This window comes from Stenella coeruleoalba, assembly GCF_951394435.1.
Source record: "Stenella coeruleoalba genome assembly, chromosome: 11".
NCBI classification, from domain to species: domain Eukaryota; kingdom Metazoa; phylum Chordata; class Mammalia; order Artiodactyla; family Delphinidae; genus Stenella; species Stenella coeruleoalba.
In genome coordinates this window covers 84,532,239-84,550,727 of record NC_137157.1, presented here as the reverse complement: position 1 = coordinate 84,550,727, position 18,489 = coordinate 84,532,239, and the positions used below count along the sequence as shown (strand labels likewise).

Sequence of the window (18,489 nt, the reverse complement as noted above, 5' to 3'; positions counted from 1 at the left end):
GTAATATTCCCCATAAAGTTTAGTTTGTATGGGCCCTTGGACTTCTGACACTTACGTGGACTACTCTGTATCCTCCCTTGTCTCCATGACCACCATAGTCACTTTCTAGAATATCAGCTCCATTTATGACTTTAAAGTAAGGACAACTGCAGGCACAAATTCTCCTCTGAAAAGTGAGGAATAGCTCCGTGTGCCAAGGAGTCTGAATCACCAACTTCAGTCATTTATTTGAAATGATTATTTTCAGAGGATGGATTCCCCACTCCCACTCCATCCAGCCAATGGAAGGAATGAAGTAAGTGGTCTCTATTGACCCTCCTTGTGTATAATTCCTCATACAGTCCTAATTTACCAACTGGCACTCATGGGAACTAGTATCAGAGAGGCTACTTCCACTGTTAACCTGTGTTTTGTTAGATCTAATATAAGGAAATCACTTTTCGGTAGAATTTAAATGCATTAGAATTAAGGTTGCTAGCTACAATTATGTTGACATGATTTCACCTGGTGCTATTTGCTAGGGTCACCAGTCGGCAGGTCAGAGATAAACTCTTCTCATTAGAGTGAAATTTCTCAAGTTTGTAGAATAAGCTGTATGAATACTGAGTATTGCTAATCATATCTCAAAGGGAGGTGGTAAAAGACGTCAACAGAAGTATGGGACTCCACTAAGGATTAGAACTTCCTCATTTCTCAGCATCCTCTTTACCATGGTCCCTCCCAATATCTTCCTATGTCTCTCCTCTTTGCTCATTTCTTTTCTTCATGCATCCTTTTCCACATTCTGTCTTCCCTTTATCATCCCTCCCCCACCCCTTCTAACCTTTCTCTTCACCCTGCCTTTCTCTAGCTCCCACACCGTTTCAATACTGTCCTCCATTCTCACCCTTCTTAAGAGTGGTCCTTCATTTCTACTCCTCTCCTTAGCCTCTTATCTCTTTAAGCCCCTCCTGAATGTGGCTTCCATCCCCAAGACTATAGAAACTGCGTTCCCAGAATTCACAAATGGTAAATAAATGGTCATGTTTGACCCTAGTTTTCTTCCTAATTCTGGCTGATTTCTTTTCTTGGCTTGTCTTGGGCTGTTGATGTCAGGGTCCCTAGGGCTCTCCCTTCTATCCATTTCTTCACTAGCCCTTCCCACTCACCCTGAACAATTTTACCTAATTCCACAGTCTGCTGATGCCTCCTAAGCTGACCTCTCAGCCGAGCTGCACCCAACGGTGGCTTGCTGCCCGTGCCCGAATTATGACCCTCAATGCTTCTTTACTTGTACTATTACAGCAACATTTTAACTGCACTTTTTGCCTCTGTTTTCACCCTCTTCTAGTCAATTTTCCACTCTGACGCTATGATTTTCTAGCACACAGGTCTGACCATTGTCAGGTCCCTTCTTAAAACAGCAAACAGACCTCAGGATGTCCATCAAAGCCTTTGCTCTCTGTCCACAGTCTTTCTCTCTCTCATTCTGCTTCACATATCATATACTACTTTAGCACGTGAGACTACCTGCTCCTTCTAGAAAATACCTTCTAATTCCATGGTGGTTCTGAGATTTTCTTCTTGCTGTTAGCTCTTGCTGTAACATATTTCTTCCTTGTCATTTTCCTAGTAAAATCCTGCTCAGGCTTCCAGTCCCAGATCTGATCTCCTCACTTACTTTGCTAGGCAAATATTTTCTCTCCCTTATTCATGTTGCTATTCACATTTGCTCATACTATTAGTATGGTTGTTATGACCTTGTATTACCATCTAGATTATGATCTTCTGAATGACAGGTCTGTATTTTATTAAATTTTTGAAACTTAGTTTTTAGAAAATAGTTTATTAATAAACATTTGGTAAATTGAATTCTCTCCTCCCTCTTAGCCCTGGGTTTCCAACTATCAGGGAATAAAAAATGAACCACAAAAAAAGATAAAAGTAATTTGCAAAGTTAAGATAATATCTGATTTACATGAGTTGGCCAGCATTTGCTTTGGGAGTAATTATATTCAGTTGAGGCAAAGAATGGAAATAAATGTGTGTTTTTAGTAAGAAACCTGAGTACATAAGTACAAAGAATTTTGTCTTTGTAAGTTATGAAAAATCTGAAAAATGTTAAAACATTTTCTCTCCAGATGTGTATTAAAATTCACATGGATTTCAAAACAATTCTATATCCAGATGTACCCAACCTGCTTCTAAAATGTCAGGAATTAGTGGAGAAGATTTATTTTCTTCTCTCTGTGTTTCCATGCAGAGGGACATCCTTAGGTAACAATCCCAGCTTCTCTCTCCACCCCTTCCTTACTACTGCAGGGTGAGTTATTTGATTGGTGAGGTTAGGAAAATGCACTGGTCACACTCATCAGCTCTCTTCTCTCTCCTGGAGAAAACATGAGTCATGTACCACTCTGTGCCATGCTCGAAGTGTCCTGCCCCAGCGGGGGTCAGGACTGCACTTGAGCTGCTGTGACTAAATGCGTTTGTAAAATTCAGGGTTAGTTATTAGCAATCACACTAGGCTGCAGACCTGAGGCACATTCTTCACATAGCTTTATCATTTCTATCTGTTTGACACCTGTGTCTATCTTTCAATTGGTTCCTAACTGGGCCTGGGAATGTCAACGTCTGGAAAGAATGTAGTTCAAAAATTTCACTTAATAAACTTAATAAACATTCACTGAGGGATGCCAATGTGCAATCCACTGTGCAAGGTATGGGGTGTACAAAGGTGAAATGAGAGATTAAAAATGGTGAAATGCAATTACTTCCAGATGGAAGCCCAGACAAAGCATCACATCTCTGACGTACCTTTCCTAAATACCAGGCTCCTATTAGATGTGAGGGCACAGATGGTATGATTTGGATCACAGTTTTCTTTGGCTGTATTATTTTTCATTTCAGTGAATGATGTTTTCCAAGCAATCTGATTAATTTCACCATCACTCATGCTTAAACCAAGGAAAGCAGTTATTTTCTTTATGGTTTTAGAAGGATCCTGAGCAAAAAGCAAATAAATACATATATATATATATATATATATATATATATATATAAAGTATATCTCATCAAAACACTAAATTCATTCTCTGAAACCTGAAAATGGAATTCATTGATTGATTTCCTGTTTTAACTTAATTCTACTTAAATTTTCATCATTGAAATGGTAGAAAGGACTTACTTTCTTCATTTCTTCATAGGATATAATTAGAATGTTCTTAGCATTTTTGTGTTCTTCCCAGCTTAAAACGTGATCAAACCAGGATCCATATACGACTAGAAGAAAAGTGAATTGTTGTGCTAATATTAAATGTTATAAAAAAGCTTTCATTGAACATTATAACTTTGCATCCCTGGGTTCTTCGCACTTCAGTGAAGTAGTCAAAGTAAGGCACACACATATTAGACTCCGGAGGGCAAGAGTTTTCCTTCAGAGAGCTCAATTTCACTATTTCAAATAAATATAATATTGTGAAATGAAGCTGGATGGCCCCCTCTTTTAATTAGGCTGAGGTGTTTTTTTCTTATTTTTAGTAAATATTCTTTTATCATCAGAAGTGACAGCAGAGGGACTTCCCTGGTGGTCCGGTGGTTAGAACTCTGTGCTTCCACCGCAGGGGGCGCGGGTTCCAGCTCTGGTCAGGGAACAAAGATCCCGCAAGCCACGAGGCCAAAAAAAAAAAAAAAAAAACAGTGACAGCAGGACTACAAAGATACATATTTTCCCAAGAATTGTGTTTTGATATCTACCTTGGATCTTGGGAGAAATAGGGAAACCATAAGAATTTATCATTTTCTTCCTGTAAAATGACATGCTTTTCATAATGATAAGTTCTTAGTACAGAAAGTTTATAAACATCCTCAAAACAAATTTTGTTCACTTACCTTAGCTCAAGGCTGAAAAATACAGTCTTAGAGATTTCTCTGTAGTTGATATTATTCCTTTATCGTTTCATTAAATTGACAGCCTTAAAAATCTCCAGGGTTTAAAAGTAAAATATTAAAAATGGGACTTCCCTGGTGGTGCAGTGGTTAGGAATCCACCTGCCAATGCAGGGGACATGGGTTCAACACCTGGTCTGGGAAGATCCCACATGCTGCAGAGCAACTAAGCCCATGCGCCACAACTACTGAGCCTGCGCTCTAGAGCCCGCAAGCCACAACTACTGACCCCACGCACTGCAACTACTGAAGCCCAAGCACCTACAGTCCGTGCTCCACAAGAGAAGCCACCACAGTGAGAAGCCTGCGCACCATAACAGAGTAGTCCCAGCTCGCCACAATTAGAGAAAGCCCACTCACAGCAACGAAGACCCAACACAGCCAAAAAAAAAAAAATTTTGTATGCCACAGCAATAACCAAGTTTCTTTGTCAATTGCATTGTAATCAGATCTTTAACTGTGGCTTCTTAAATCTTTTGTCATTTGTAGACAGTTATTGTTTGTACTCTGATGCTTTTCCCAAAATGCTTCATCTTCAAGATTCACAGGAGGAACCTTCTGACAAGTACAGGTTTCTGATAGCTTTCAGATTATACTGCTGAACTGAAGAAATTAAAGAAATCTAATGGAAAATCTGATAGCTTAATAAAACTGTTAACAGAAGATTAAGATCAAGGATTAGTCACATAGGACTGAACAAATTGATGAATATGGTTATAATTTTTTAGTTTTTGTCTGAAATATTACTGGTTTTCAATCTGTGTTTTGAGCTATAAGGAAACCCTTCCCTTCAAGCTAATTATGACTTACAGCAATTTGGTAAGTTGTACCTTTGTAAGTAGAATTGAAATACTTATCTTTTCTCTCTACATGACCCCTCCAGAAATTGGAAACTCTTAGGTTCCCAGCAGCTTTATCAGGTGAATATGAAAGGCTGCCTCCTGGCAGGTGTAGGAATCTTGGGATATTTGGGGGACTTAGAGAAGAGAGGAGTCCACCCAAATCTATAGATATCATAGGTGGAATCTGACGTCAAGTCCTTGGTGTGGCTTTCCTGGGCTTGAGAGGCCTTTTTAAAGTTCAATTTGATATTCTTTATAAAAAGTTCCAGCAGAGCCACCTTAAAAGAACCTGTATGATCAATTACACTTATGTAAATAATCAAGCTGAGTTTATTAAAACCAGACTTATTTTGCAAATAAATTAGTCTTAATTTGGCTACATTTGGTAGAAATGAAGGTAATTTTAGTAGACATAAAAAAAAAATCATGTTGGGTTTCCCTGGTGGTGCAGTGGTTAAGAATCTGCCTGCCAATGCAGGGGACACAGGTTCGAGCCCTGGTCCGGGAAGATCCCACATACCGTGGAGCAACTAAGCCTGTGCGCTACAACTACTGAGCCTGCGCTCTAGAGACTGCGCACCACAACTACTGAAGCCCGCACGCCTAGGGCCTGTGCTCTGCAACAAGAGAAGCCAGCACAGTGAGAAGCCCACTCTCTGCAACTAGAGAAAGCCTGTTTGCAACAAACAAGACACAACACAGCCAAAAATAAAATAAATAGAATAAAATAAATTTACAAAAAAAATCATGTTTTAGTGGACATTAAGTTCTGTGGTTGTTGTCTTTGAGATTTTTTGTATTTACCACCTAAGACTCACTTCTCAGACGGCTCCTTCTTGCTGTGTTACATTACCAGAAAGACTTTTTTCTGAAACTTACTATCACAGTAACCTATCTTTGGAAGAAGAATAGACGCCCCATGACCTGCAACCAGGACACTGTGCACGCTGGAAAAGACGTCAGTTAAAGGAATCTTTACAGCCACGTTGGGAAGAACCCTATCAGGCCTCCTCTCCTGAATGAACTGCAAATCCTGTTTCTAACACCTGACTAAGACCATCACTACCAGACCAGGATGAGAAGACAACATCTTAAGTGGACAGCTGACCCAAGATGCTGGACAAGGCTCATATAGCGATTACTCTGATAGCTGTTCATACTTTTACTGATGAACCAAATGTATTTCTTCCCTGGACTCAACTGTTTTCCAGTTTGAAAAAGTCAATCCAATTGCTGTGTTTGTGGCCAACTGCCTGTGTCCAATATTCCTAGTTTACCTTGGTAGATTTATCTTCTCCAGGATTCTAACTGGATGGCTCTTAGAAATTTTATTTTAGAAGAAAGAAATTCTAGTTTCATGCAAGCTAATGCTACCACCAGTATCAATAAGTGAGACCCTCTTACCTGACCAACTAATGACACTTGTTCTGAACCTGGCCATAAATACTCCTTTACACTAAATGTTAAATACTGGGTAGCAGTGGATTTATGGAACAAGTTTATGGCCTTGGCTTTCCCCAGGTTGGTTAGGAAGATGCACAATTGATTTCTTTTGGGCTCAAGGTCACTTACAGGAAGCCTTGAGACAGCCCCTGCCAATCTGCCTTTAATGTGAGCATGCTGGGTTTCGATGAGTTTTCCAATGGTATGACCATTTGGCTGTGACACTCTTGTCTTCACTAGGGATAGAAGATATCATTAATCACATGTAGGCTTTAACAAAATTTACTCAGCAAGCTTTGAATGATAATAATCAAGCCATTAGCTTGCTCAATTTGGAAGTCTCCATGATGAGAAAAGTGGTCCTACAGGATTGCATGGCCCTGGATATTCTAACTGCTTCTTGGGGGGGAACTTGTGCTATAAAACATACTAAATGTTGGGTTTTTATACCTGATGGGTCTTCTAATGTGACCTGTATTATGACACATGAAGAATCAAATTTCCCCTATGAAAGATCCTCTTCCCAATCTAAGTGAAATACTAGGGAAATGGTTTGGTTTAGGAAGATCTTGGCTTCAGTCTTTACTAATGACATTGTTACTCCTATTGGCAATTTTGACTACAGTTTGTGTGATTTATAAAGCGATAGTTTCTTGCCTCTCAAGCTGTGTATCAACTTCTACTAAGATAATGGTATCTAAACTTGAAACTATCATATCTATAGTTCTCTATAACTTAATGAATGTGCACAGTGCACATGCAAGGTAAAATTGGCACCAGTCCTATTGGACAACTTGGAATTGACTGTTACTCTTGACTGTCATATACCTTACTAGTACAACCCCCTAAAAGGAAAGAAAGAACCGAGCTATTAAGACCTGACATCAAGGGACATGGTGGACTCAGGCTAGGTAAGCAACCACCCTGGCATCAAGGGACCAAATATATGATTACCTAATGCTTTCTATTAAAAGATTAATGATCAAAAGCAGGAAATTGATGAATTAAAATTCGTATTTTATGGCAAGATGAGAAAAATTTAAACATAAAAGTTTTCTCTGCCTGTTTGGAGCTCCTCCCTCCCCTTTAGAGTGTCTGCATTAACCAGACATCCTTAGGAGAAAACATTCCTTCTTAATCTTGTAAGAAGTCATGATGACTCATGACTCACTTTGTACGTGTAGATCTGGATCTGTAAACTATCAATAATACGTCATTTGACATATAACCCCTTGTCTCAAAACTTATATAACTGTGCTTTGACCTCTAACGGATGGAACTGTCCTCAGAGCTTTCTGAAAGACTGTCTCCTGGGTTTTAATCCTCAGATTGGCTTAAATAAAATTTTCCATTTTTTCTTAGGCTATTGATTAATTTTTTGTCGACATCTCCTTATCATCCAAAGATTTAATACTAGCTAATGCCTCAATCATAAAAGAGCTACTCTACTAGTGATTTCCTGAAGATCTGCTGACTGTTGATTCATTTTAATAAACATTTATTAAGCCATTATTGTCTTCCAAACATTGTGCTATACATTTAGGACATTAAATCTTTGAATAAATTGAAGTATAATTAACTCCAAACTAACTGCAGTTTTTCATGACTTCAGCTCCTGGGGAAGCAAAGGGCAAAAAAATAATGTATTTTTTTTGGCTGTATCATATGGCATGCAGGATCTTAGTTCCCTGACCAGGGGTCGAACCTTTGTCCCTTGCACTGGGAGCACAGAGTCTTAACCACTGGACCACCAGGGAAGTCCCATAATGTATTTTTAAAACAAGAATTTCCAGGACTACAGTGGTATCATTATAGTGTTAGCCCAATTTTCTGCTCCATGGGCCCAGAAGACTATGTAATAAGAATCGGTGCCAAGAGGAGCTGCCCTGATACAATCTTCAGTTACTAGCAATCTCACTGCTATTTCAATGACTTACATAATACTTTATCTTAGAATTACCCAAATTACCATATCAGTGGTAAGAAGTTTATCTTCTGAGAATGGCCAACCTTTCCCAAGGCACAAAACACATGGTAGGAGAAAGATTGATTTTCTCTCAAATTTAGGAAGTTTCTAGAACCCCAGACTATGCTCATAGTCTCAACCCGCCTCTCCACCTCCCCTCAGCAGCTACAGCCCAGCCCTGGTGATTAATGTCACTGCCTAGAGTTGCTGATGCTATGGAAGCTCCCAATACTGTCAGGGGAGCCCATGCTTCTATAGCCAGGAGGCTGAGGAGGGATAGAGACCCAGTGCCATACCCAGTGATTAGATGTAATTGACCTTGTTTTTTTTATGGTTTTTGGTTTTTTGGTTTTCGGTTTTTGGTTTTTGGTTTTTTATGGTTTTATGACCTTGTTTTTTTTATGGTTTTTCAGTAGGAAATATATTCCAACATGCCCGAAATAGATTTAAGAATAAACTTTGCATAATAGCCTGATCATAATTTGAGACCCAGCTATTCTACTGACTAATTAATTTATTCTCCACCTTGTTCCAAAAGGACTTAAGCCAGCCAAAAGAATCTAAAGAAATTCACTGCCTGTGGCTTCCTTACTAATATAGGGAATTACAGTTTTGGTTCATTTTTTAATCAGAATCCTCATTGTCTAGGTCATGAGTAGACCTATGGCTTTAAAGAAAATACAGCTTCTAAAACAGATTTGAAATATTCCTTTAATGGAAAATGTTTTTCTGCACATTGTTCACGAAATTACAGAATTATTCCACCACCTCCTGGCCTTAACATATGCCTGGATGGCCCCTCTTCTGCTATCCAAAATTACTCATTCCTCTGAAATGCCCCTAAATAGAAGTTGCTCTTTCTCAACCAACCCGTGTCTCTTAGGGTCTGGAGAGTGAGTCAGAAATCTCACTGCTTCCCACCCACTTCTAGAACGCCTCCCTCCTACAGAATCCAGGCTCCTTTGGGAATCATGTTTTTGAATATACTACTCTTGCCATCCTTGTCTCAGTCAGAAATCAGCCTTGGGATCTCTCTCCCACAGTCACTGAAGATTCTGATTTTCGACCAAAATCTTAATGGGTAGCTTCTACAATCTCCTATTCTGACCATTTTTTTCACTTCCTTCCTTTTATTCATCCCCTCAACAACTGACTTGCCAATACCTTCTTATTTCCCCTCTAATTGTTTATTTCAACCACCAAAAAGCACCCAGTGTTAAACTAAAGCATTTCCTCTTCTCTTCCTCTCTCTCCTTGCTGCTGAGTTCTGCTGAAGAAATTTACACAACTCTATGTATTTATACCACTGCAAATTCATTTTTCCAACTTGAAGGGCTCCAGAGCTGCCTGGCAAACCTATTTGTCCTGCATGAACACATTCTCTTATTCTTCACATCAGCTATTTCAAACCCTCCCACATTTCCTGCAAACCCTGTGCCCTACTCTTATATCCAGTTATAATGAGGATCTTAGTTTCTAGTTTCTAGAAAGTACTCTGATGATCGATAACTGTGCAGAAAACAAAACTCGCTGGGATGAAGTGGCCTAGGAAATATAAAGTTCTAAAGTTGTCTCCAGTTCTAATATAAAACTGGACAGGGGGCCGTAGGGGGAAAAAGTAAAATGCTAATACTGCATTGAGAGATTAATCTGTCAGGATGTTGCCAGAACGCAATTCATAGTTATTATGTAATTTGAAAACCTAAAGCGTATTTGTAAACTGAAAGAGAAAATTAAATGATTAGACAAATGTGTAGCTATGCATACCTTTACTGTCCTGTCTGGTCATATCATGTGTATTTATGTTTACGGTTTGGAATTGGGTACAGGGTGTCATGATGCCTCAGTCATAAGGTAATCTTTCTGGATAAATATCTGCTTGTAACATTTCCACCCTAATGTGAAACTATGTAAGTCTGTGTGTGTTTAAATGTCTACGTTTAATAGAATAAGTGAGTAGGTTTCTACAGGAAACTTTAGCCATCACATAATTATAACCTCTAAATAATTCTACAAAATAGATAGTTTTGTTAGTCCTATTCTACGTTAGGAATCTGAACCTCAGAACAGCTAAGCTACTTGTCCAAAGCCATACAGGGAATAAAATAGAGTCAGGACTTCATCCCAGTTCTTCTTGTCTCCGTAGCCTGTTCTTTCTAATATATCATGTCATTTGCACATAACCCTCCCCTCAAATAGACACTGAAGAACATCCCTGACACGCAATCACATACATACAAACATTCCCTACCCCGCACACACAGGAAAACAAATACCCTATCTTATAAATAGTAAAAAGGGAAGCTACCACTCAAATAAATTTAACTAAAGCTTTAGCGGTTCAGTGACTATTCGTCTTGTGACACAGTTGGCCTAGATTGGATTACGTGACTGTAGAATACTTACAAGTCAAATCCCTATGAACTCAGCGAAGAAGGTGTGAAAGAATCATCTGAAATACTTTTTCTGACTACACTCTGCCCTTCCCAGATATTCTGCCAGGACTCCTGACAATGGTAGCAAAGGTAGATGCTCCGTGGTAGCTAGTTTGCTTCCCTGCGTGTGGCCTGGGTTGTGGCTGCCCTCATAGACAAACGATCTCTACAACAGGAGCAGGCCCTAGTCAGACCATACCCAGAGGAAGCTTTGCCTTCCGGCACGACAAAATAATAGAGATATCGCCAAAGGAGAGCTCATGCAGTGCTAAGGGGTGGTGAACCAGTCTGTAATAGTTGGAGATGAACACAGCTTTTCTTTTTTTGAGGAAAAGCAGACTCAAGATCTGTTTTTTAAAAAATAATTTATGTATTTAAACTCTGCTTATTCCAAAAATGGAATTGAGGCAGAGTGAGGCACGCTAACTATCTTCAAATATTTAGAAGGCGATCAGGTGGAAGATGAATTAATGATCGGGGACAGTTTTTTTGCTGGACGAGTTAAGGCACAGCGGTCAGAGCAAACATTTTGGAGCTCACACTTGAATTATATCTTGGCTCTCCTCCTTATTAGTTATGCATCTGTGGATAAGATATTTGGCCTCCCAAGGCCTGCATTCCCCTCACCTGTAAAGTGAGGATAATAAGATCTACCTCATTTGTTCTAGTGAGGATGAAATGAGATCGTGTTTTCATAGCACTTAGCTGAATGGCTGTATCACATGGTACACGCACAATCTATATCACATGGTAAGATTTTTTAAAACATCTTAGCAGTACCAATATTGAATGTGTTGCTTTGGGGCAAGAGGGAGGGGTGTGAACTTGTCGAGGGTAAGAAGTTCAAGCTTAGCCTCTACAATTCCTGGGGATGTTGTAAAGGTGATTCAAACATCAGGTGGGTGTTTTAACCAGATGACCTTTAATATACCTGTCATTTCTGAAATTTGATGGTTCTATCAAATATGTGCCATTAGATAGGGAGCAAAATAGAAAGAGGAGTTGAAACAGTGTGAGCACAGTATATTCTTCCTTAGGGATTACAGCAAAACAAAATATTAAACCCTGTAGCTGGGACTTCCCTGGTGGCGCAGTGGTTGAGAATCCGCCTGCCAATGCAGGGGACACGGGTTTGAGCCCCAGTCCGGGAAGATCCCACCTGCCACGGAGCAACTAAGCCCATGCGCCACAACTACTGAGCCCGCGTGCTGCAACTACTGACGCCCATGCACCTGGAGCTCGTGCTCCGCAACAAGAGAAGCCACTGCAATGAGAAGCCTGCACACGGCAACGAAGAGTAGCCCCGGCTCGCCGCAACTAAAGAAAGTCTGCGCAGCAACAAAGATCCAACGCAGCCAAAAATAAAAACAAACAAAAAAAAAACCCAGTTGCTGGTGAGTTTCCAATGTCCTCATGTTAAGGTTATGCTTGCTGTGGCCTCTCTTAAATTAATAAGTAAAAGCTTAACAATTTGCAAGTAAAATAGTGAAAGTAGCAATTAAGTCCAGTGAGAGATAAGATCCTCAGGGAACACACCATTTCTAAATCATGTCTCTTCTAGATTCTGAATCATCTTGGTATATTATTTTTGTTTAATGAAAGCCTTGGGAATTCAGAAGAGTTTTTGTTTTGTTTTGTTTTCTGTAAGTGCTCCAGACACCACTGAGTCAGGGAAAAAAGAATAAATCCAAAGGTCACACATGGTGGCAGGCCCAGCATGTGCTGCGCAGCTCAATAAATGATGTATCACTGTGGTGTTTTCAGAATAAATTACTTTCTGCCAAGTGTTAAGATGGCAAATTCTTTGTTATAATTGGGGAATTGGGTGTGTGTGTGTGTGTGTGTGTGTGTGTGTACTGTTTGACTTGTTTTATTTTCTGTGCAGGTATATATAAGGCATGTTTCAAACTACCTGTCTAGCTTTCAGCTGTATCTCACTGTACTCTAATCAGTGAATAATTACTTCACTGAAAAGACTGATGGTATATGAAAAAAAGAAATGCTTGATCAGAATTAATCTGTTCTGAAGACATTAAAACCAGCTAATAAGTCATTGCTCTTATGTACTTACTACCCATTGGTGATTAGAAAAACTGTGAGGGAGCAAAGTGAGAAAGAATTTGCTTAGAAGAAGCAAAAGAATAATCTATTCAAATCTATTTCTGAAAATAGGCAGTTAGGATTCATTTGAACTTTTGGAAAATGCTTTCATTTTGGGCAGAAATATTCCCTGTATATTATGAATAAAAATCATTGTTGTATTTACCATCTCCTCTTAGGAACAGCTCAAACAATTCATGCCACGTTTCAATGCCAGGGAGATTAGGGTTCTCTCTGTAGTAGTGGAAGAGTGAAACAGCTGTATCTTTTGGATTCCTAGTGATGTAGATAATCTGTTAAAAAAATATATCCATTTATTTTTGGAGGGAAATAGCCCCAACACAAAACATTTCCTAAAAGAAAGTAGCAGCCAAACTCACCTGTGCAAGTCACAACTTTTTGGTAGCTTCAGCTGATTATTAAACACAGACTTAGACCAGTGTTTCTCAAAACTTAAGGTGCAAAAGGTGCATAAAAATCACCAGGGGATCTTGTTAAAATGCAGATTCTCATTCCGAAGTTCCAGGATGAGGCCTGGCATTCTGCATTTCTAACAAGCTCCCAGGCGATGTTGATGCTGCCAGCCCACTGACCACACTTTTTGAATTTATGTGACAAAATTTGTAGTAATATTTTAGGGGCAGACTTGGAGAGACCCTACTCATTTGAAGGACGAGATTAATTTTTTAATATCCATGTATTACAAAACATGATTTACATACAAGAAGATTTCTTACAAATTGTTCATATTTATAGGAAGAAGAATGCTTTGGAATTCCTTTTTGTACAATTTGATCCTCCAAAGAGCAGGGAATCTGTGATACCCTCCCACTTTATACAAATACTGCAACTGCAAGTTAATTTGATTCAATAAATATTAATTTAGTACCTATTATATACCAGGTAGTGTGCAGTGTTCCAGAGGCAAGGAATAATGAGCAAGACAGAAATGATTCCAGCCCTCTCAAAACTTGCAGTCAAGTGAGGGAAGCAGATAATTAAACACACTCTTGACAGTGCAGTGTTACGAAGGCTATAACAGCGAAGTACAGAGAGCTTTAGGAGCATGTAAGAAACCTCTGGAAACCAGTGTGAGAAGTCTGGATGTAACAGGACTGTCCTCAATCATGGTCAGCATCGCTTGAGTACCAGATACTCTACTTGCTTTTTAAGTGAAAATCAAGGTGGACGCATTTTACTTAGATAAGGAAGTTTTCACTGAGTCATTTTTAATACATATCTTTCCCTACTGTGTTCACAGTCCAGGTTGTGACCCTAATGCACAGCATCTGCTGCTCTTTACTTGAAAGATACACAAAGACCATGATACGCAGGAACGAAGAGCCACCTTTAACCCCATCATTAACTTCTCTTCATCCCAAGAGATAATTGTGGAGTAACCCAGCACCTCAGGCTTCCTCTAAATGCCCTAAGCTTCCTGAGCAGATCCACAAAACCCCAAGGCCCAGAGATGACAGTTTAAAAATCCACTGCCTTAACAAAAAGGAATAAATGGCCAAATTTTAAACCTTAGACATCCAGATGGAGACTTCTTTTTTTTGGTAGAGAGAAGAATTTTTTAGGGCCTTTGGAGAACCCTCCCTCAAAGTTGCATGTCAGTACGATCCAGTGGGAAGGGCAGCACAACCCATTAACACATATTTTACCAAAAGAGGTTAAAAGAATGTGTTCTGTAACTATGCATGGCGACGACTGTTAAGTAGACAGTGTGGTGATAGTTTCGCAATACACATGAATATGGAATCACTATGTCATACATCTGAAACTAATATACTGTTATACGTCAATTACACTCAATAAACACGCAGATGTAGAGAACAATGTATGGACACCAAGGGAGGTGGGGAAAGCGGTGGGGGCGTGATGGGATGAATTGGGAGATTGGGATTGACATATATACACTAATATGTATAAAATAGATAACTAATAAGAACCTGCTGTATAAAAAAATAAATAAAATTAAATTAAAAAAAAACCACACACACACATCAAGGATGTACTCTAAGAAACTGTAAGAAACATTAGGGGGAGGTTGAGGGATATGAAGGGAAGGCAGAATAGTACTCTGGAGAAAAAATTAAATATTAACTAAATATTTAAAAAATTAAATTTTTTTAAAAATTAAAATTCTATTTAAAAAATTAAATATTAACTTATCATGAAATGAGCTGAAAACATAAATTTCACATAAGAAAGTTGGGAAACATTATTAAAGGAGAGACAAAGGTTAGAAATAAAATATAGGAGGCCAAGTAGGGTCAAGAGCTGATAGGGAAAGATCGGAGGAGGAACTTACTCTCTGACTGGCCCTCCTGGGGCATTTAAGGCTTGTCCATCCCCCAAGCTTTCAGGGCGTGGCCATCAACAAGAGGGGACAGGTCATCCTCTAGGGAGACCAAGGGCAACCAGACAGTGTCAGTCCCCATTAAGGGTCACACTGAAATGATTGTACCTTCAGGCTGTACTGTTAGTGTGGTGGTTTTAAGACACACCCTAACCTATCTGAGTTTCTTTACTTATAAGAGGAAAAATACCTACTCTTGTCATTGTTGTAATGTTTATAAAGCACAGCTTAATCCCTGGTAGCATTTTTTATCAGTTTTACTGTATTGCCCTGAGTAAGGGTAATTGAGCTTATTAGACTCCTTTCCTCCCCAAATCTCTCTCTCCTTGTCTTAGGGACAGTCTGTTTGAAATGAAGATGCTCCATTGAGTCAAAATGTACTCAGGTTAGTATACTTTCACCTGTTCTGATAGATTTGCTTGGGATAAAAACAAAACTTCACGGCATTTGCCTCTCATTGTGTCTACTTTATTTGGGTGGAAGAGTAGATATGATGCACGTGGAAACACTGTGGTCGCAGAGTTATAATCATCAGAAGATCTGCTTCAATTTATGCACATTTGGTAGGGTTTTTTTTGTTTTTCTGGGAATATGGCTGACATTGTATAAAGAGGCTTCATTACTGGGAAATTGTTCACAGTGGACACATGTATCTTGCCTTTGCTTTACAAATATTATTCTCTTTTTTTTCTGATCATGCATTTCTCCATGAAAACAAATTTGAATAAGAAGTATATGAAGATAGAGATATTCTTTAAAATTAGAAGTAACTTCTTTGGTTTTTTTTTGGCTCTGTTGGGTCTTCGTTGCTGCACGCAGGCTTTCTCTAGTTGCGGCGAGCGGGGGCTACTCTTCCTTGTGGTGTCCGGGCTTCTCATTGCCGTGGCTTTTCCTGTTGTGGAGCACAGGCTCTAGGCGCGCAGGCTTCAGTAGTTGCAACACGTGGGCTCAGTAGTTGTGGTGCACTGGCTTAGCTGCTCCACGGCATGTGGGATCTTCCCAGACCAGGGCTCAAACCTGTGTCCCCTGCATTGGCAGGCAGATTCTTAACCTCCGCACCACCAGGGAAGTCCCAGAAGTAACTTAAAATAATAATGTGGGGACTTTAAAAACGGCTTGAGGTAAATATTCTTTAGTGTTTTATATTATAGTTTTATTTTTTCTTTTCCTATATACTCTTTTGCAAAAATTATAGATAAAATAATTAAAATAAAATTATTAAGGCAGTTTTTCTTTCTCTAGACATCAATATTTAAAGTAAAATGACTCAAACCAGATTCAGAATAGAATAAGACATTGTCTAGCGTAATTACAGTTGACATACTGATTCAGATTTCTTTCATTACTGAAAGATAATAATTTTTTATGAGCTAGATACTGTGGTAACACCTATACACTCATTATCTTGTTTCATCTTCATCACACTATATGAGATGAATATTATCCCTGTATTAAATGAGGAAACCAAAGCTCAGAGAGCATCAGCAATTTTCAAAGGTCATATAGCTTGAAAGTGACACAGCAAGAATCCAAGTGCAGGTTTGTGTAACCCCGAGCCCCTGCCCTTAACCATTGAACTTACCTTGCATTGTTTTTGTTTAATATTCATTGGTAGCACGTTGTAGTTCAAATGCGGTGGGATAACTCTTCTCACAGTACATTTTTAGCTCTTCAAATTTAGAAATGTCTCCCAATTCAATAGAGGTGTTAGGGTTATTCTAGCCTTGGTAATATTCTCAATGGTTTTTGCAATCCAGTGAGTGCCTTCATAAGAAAATAAAATGAAATGTATTTTATAATTAAGTGATACTCGAAATGAATATAGAAAATTAGTATGAGGTTATAAAAGCAATGAATGCATTAATTTTATTATATATAGTTATCACCTCTTGACACCAATTGAAACCTGTTGAAACCTTTGAGATGTTAATTCACTTTACAGGAGGAATCACATTTTAAAGAGCATGAAGAGTTATGAAAATTGTATATACTGTTTCCTCAGCTTGAAATACTCTTCTATGTTACCACTCACTTCTAGTACCTTCTCTAATTCACAAACACACAGATCTTTTTCATTCACGATTCCTACCGGTCCTGCAAGCTCATGCTGTATTAAAATCTGTCTTCTGAATCCCCACTCCCCTCTCAGAATTGCTCTCTCTTTCTGTCCCTTGGAAGCAGCACACACCAGAAGAGAGCTGCCACTGCTTGCATTCATGTCGGTCTCCCTATTTCCCCCTTGAATATAGACACAGAATCTTATCTTTGTTTGTATGCAAATACAGAGTAGTTGCACAAACAAAGCATTTGAACAATGAACGAATGCCATATTCAAATGTCATGGAGATGCATACCTACTACCATGAAGTCTGGAAGAAATATCACTTTATGTTTACCTAAAGCAAATGAAGATATGCTCCAGTGCTGTAGGCTATAGTAAATTGGAGCGAAGAGGTAGAAGTTTGGCTGGGAGGGTGTTTCACTAATTTGAAAGCAATGCCCATAAAGGGTTTAAATGAGGCCTAGTTTCCATTTATCTCATTGTAAGTCCAATTAGATACAATATCAACAAATTTACAATTGACTAAATATTTAAACAGTGCTCTCTTTAACACTATATGTTTTAAATTTAAGAAAATTTTAGATTATAATGTTAATAAGTCTTAAATATGTATAATTATAATAGTCATATAAATGTGACTCATATAGTAGTGATATTTGCATTATTTTAATTAAACATACTGATTTATTCTGATGAAGAAGAAAGAATACACAGCTTTGTGTTGTTGAAAGGGACCTCCTGGCAACTAGTGGAAGATGTCAATTTATAGGCACCAATACTTCCAGTGGAAGCCTTAAATATGGTTGTTTGTATATGGTATAAATTAGCCACCTGTTCTTATCAGCCCAGAAGAAAACAATTATTTATAAATCAATCATTAAGTACAAATTGAACAAAAACTATTTATTTATCACTATGCCTGGCTCAAAGTATGAAGAGAATTCATAATGTTATAGATATTATGCTTATTATATGTATTAACATCTGTATGCCTTCATGAATAAAATAGAAACGAAAGTGTAGTAAAGCTCTAATTTCTCCAGTTGAATTTTCTCAAAGCACATCTTTTGGCTTTCTAATGTCAAGATTTTTCTTTAAAATAAGCATTTAAGGTACTCTAATTTCCTGTGGAAAAATTCTGAAAAATAAATGTTTGATAAAATTTATTATTATGTGTATTATTATTATTGTTTTTCTACATTATAAAATATATTAAAATAAGCTTTACCAGATTTTGGATAGGACACCAGAAACACATCATCTTCTCTTGTCTCAGAAGAATCCAGGGAATTTAAAAGTTCTTCTGAAGACATGGTAGAAAAGAGGATTCCCTTGAATTTATGAAGAAC

The 18,489-nt window shown here is 38.4% G+C and overlaps 1 protein-coding gene across 10 annotated transcripts in view; it reads right to left on the bottom strand.

Annotated features, from left to right (window-relative positions):
• Window positions 1-18,489, bottom strand: part of ABCC9 (ATP binding cassette subfamily C member 9) — a 331,111-nt gene that overhangs the window by 288,422 nt on the left and 24,200 nt on the right. For 9 of the 10 annotated variants that reach the window (XR_013830487.1, XM_079936823.1, XM_079936819.1 and 6 more), the window contains 2 exons: window positions 16,661-16,842; window positions 12,880-13,006 (listed from right to left, as the gene is read on the bottom strand). The gene's annotated coding sequence lies outside the window, so the exon portion shown is untranslated. Of the gene's footprint in view, window positions 1-12,879; window positions 13,007-13,093; window positions 13,120-16,660; window positions 16,843-18,489 lie in introns of those variants that run through there. The other variant, XM_079936826.1, reaches the window with a different exon arrangement.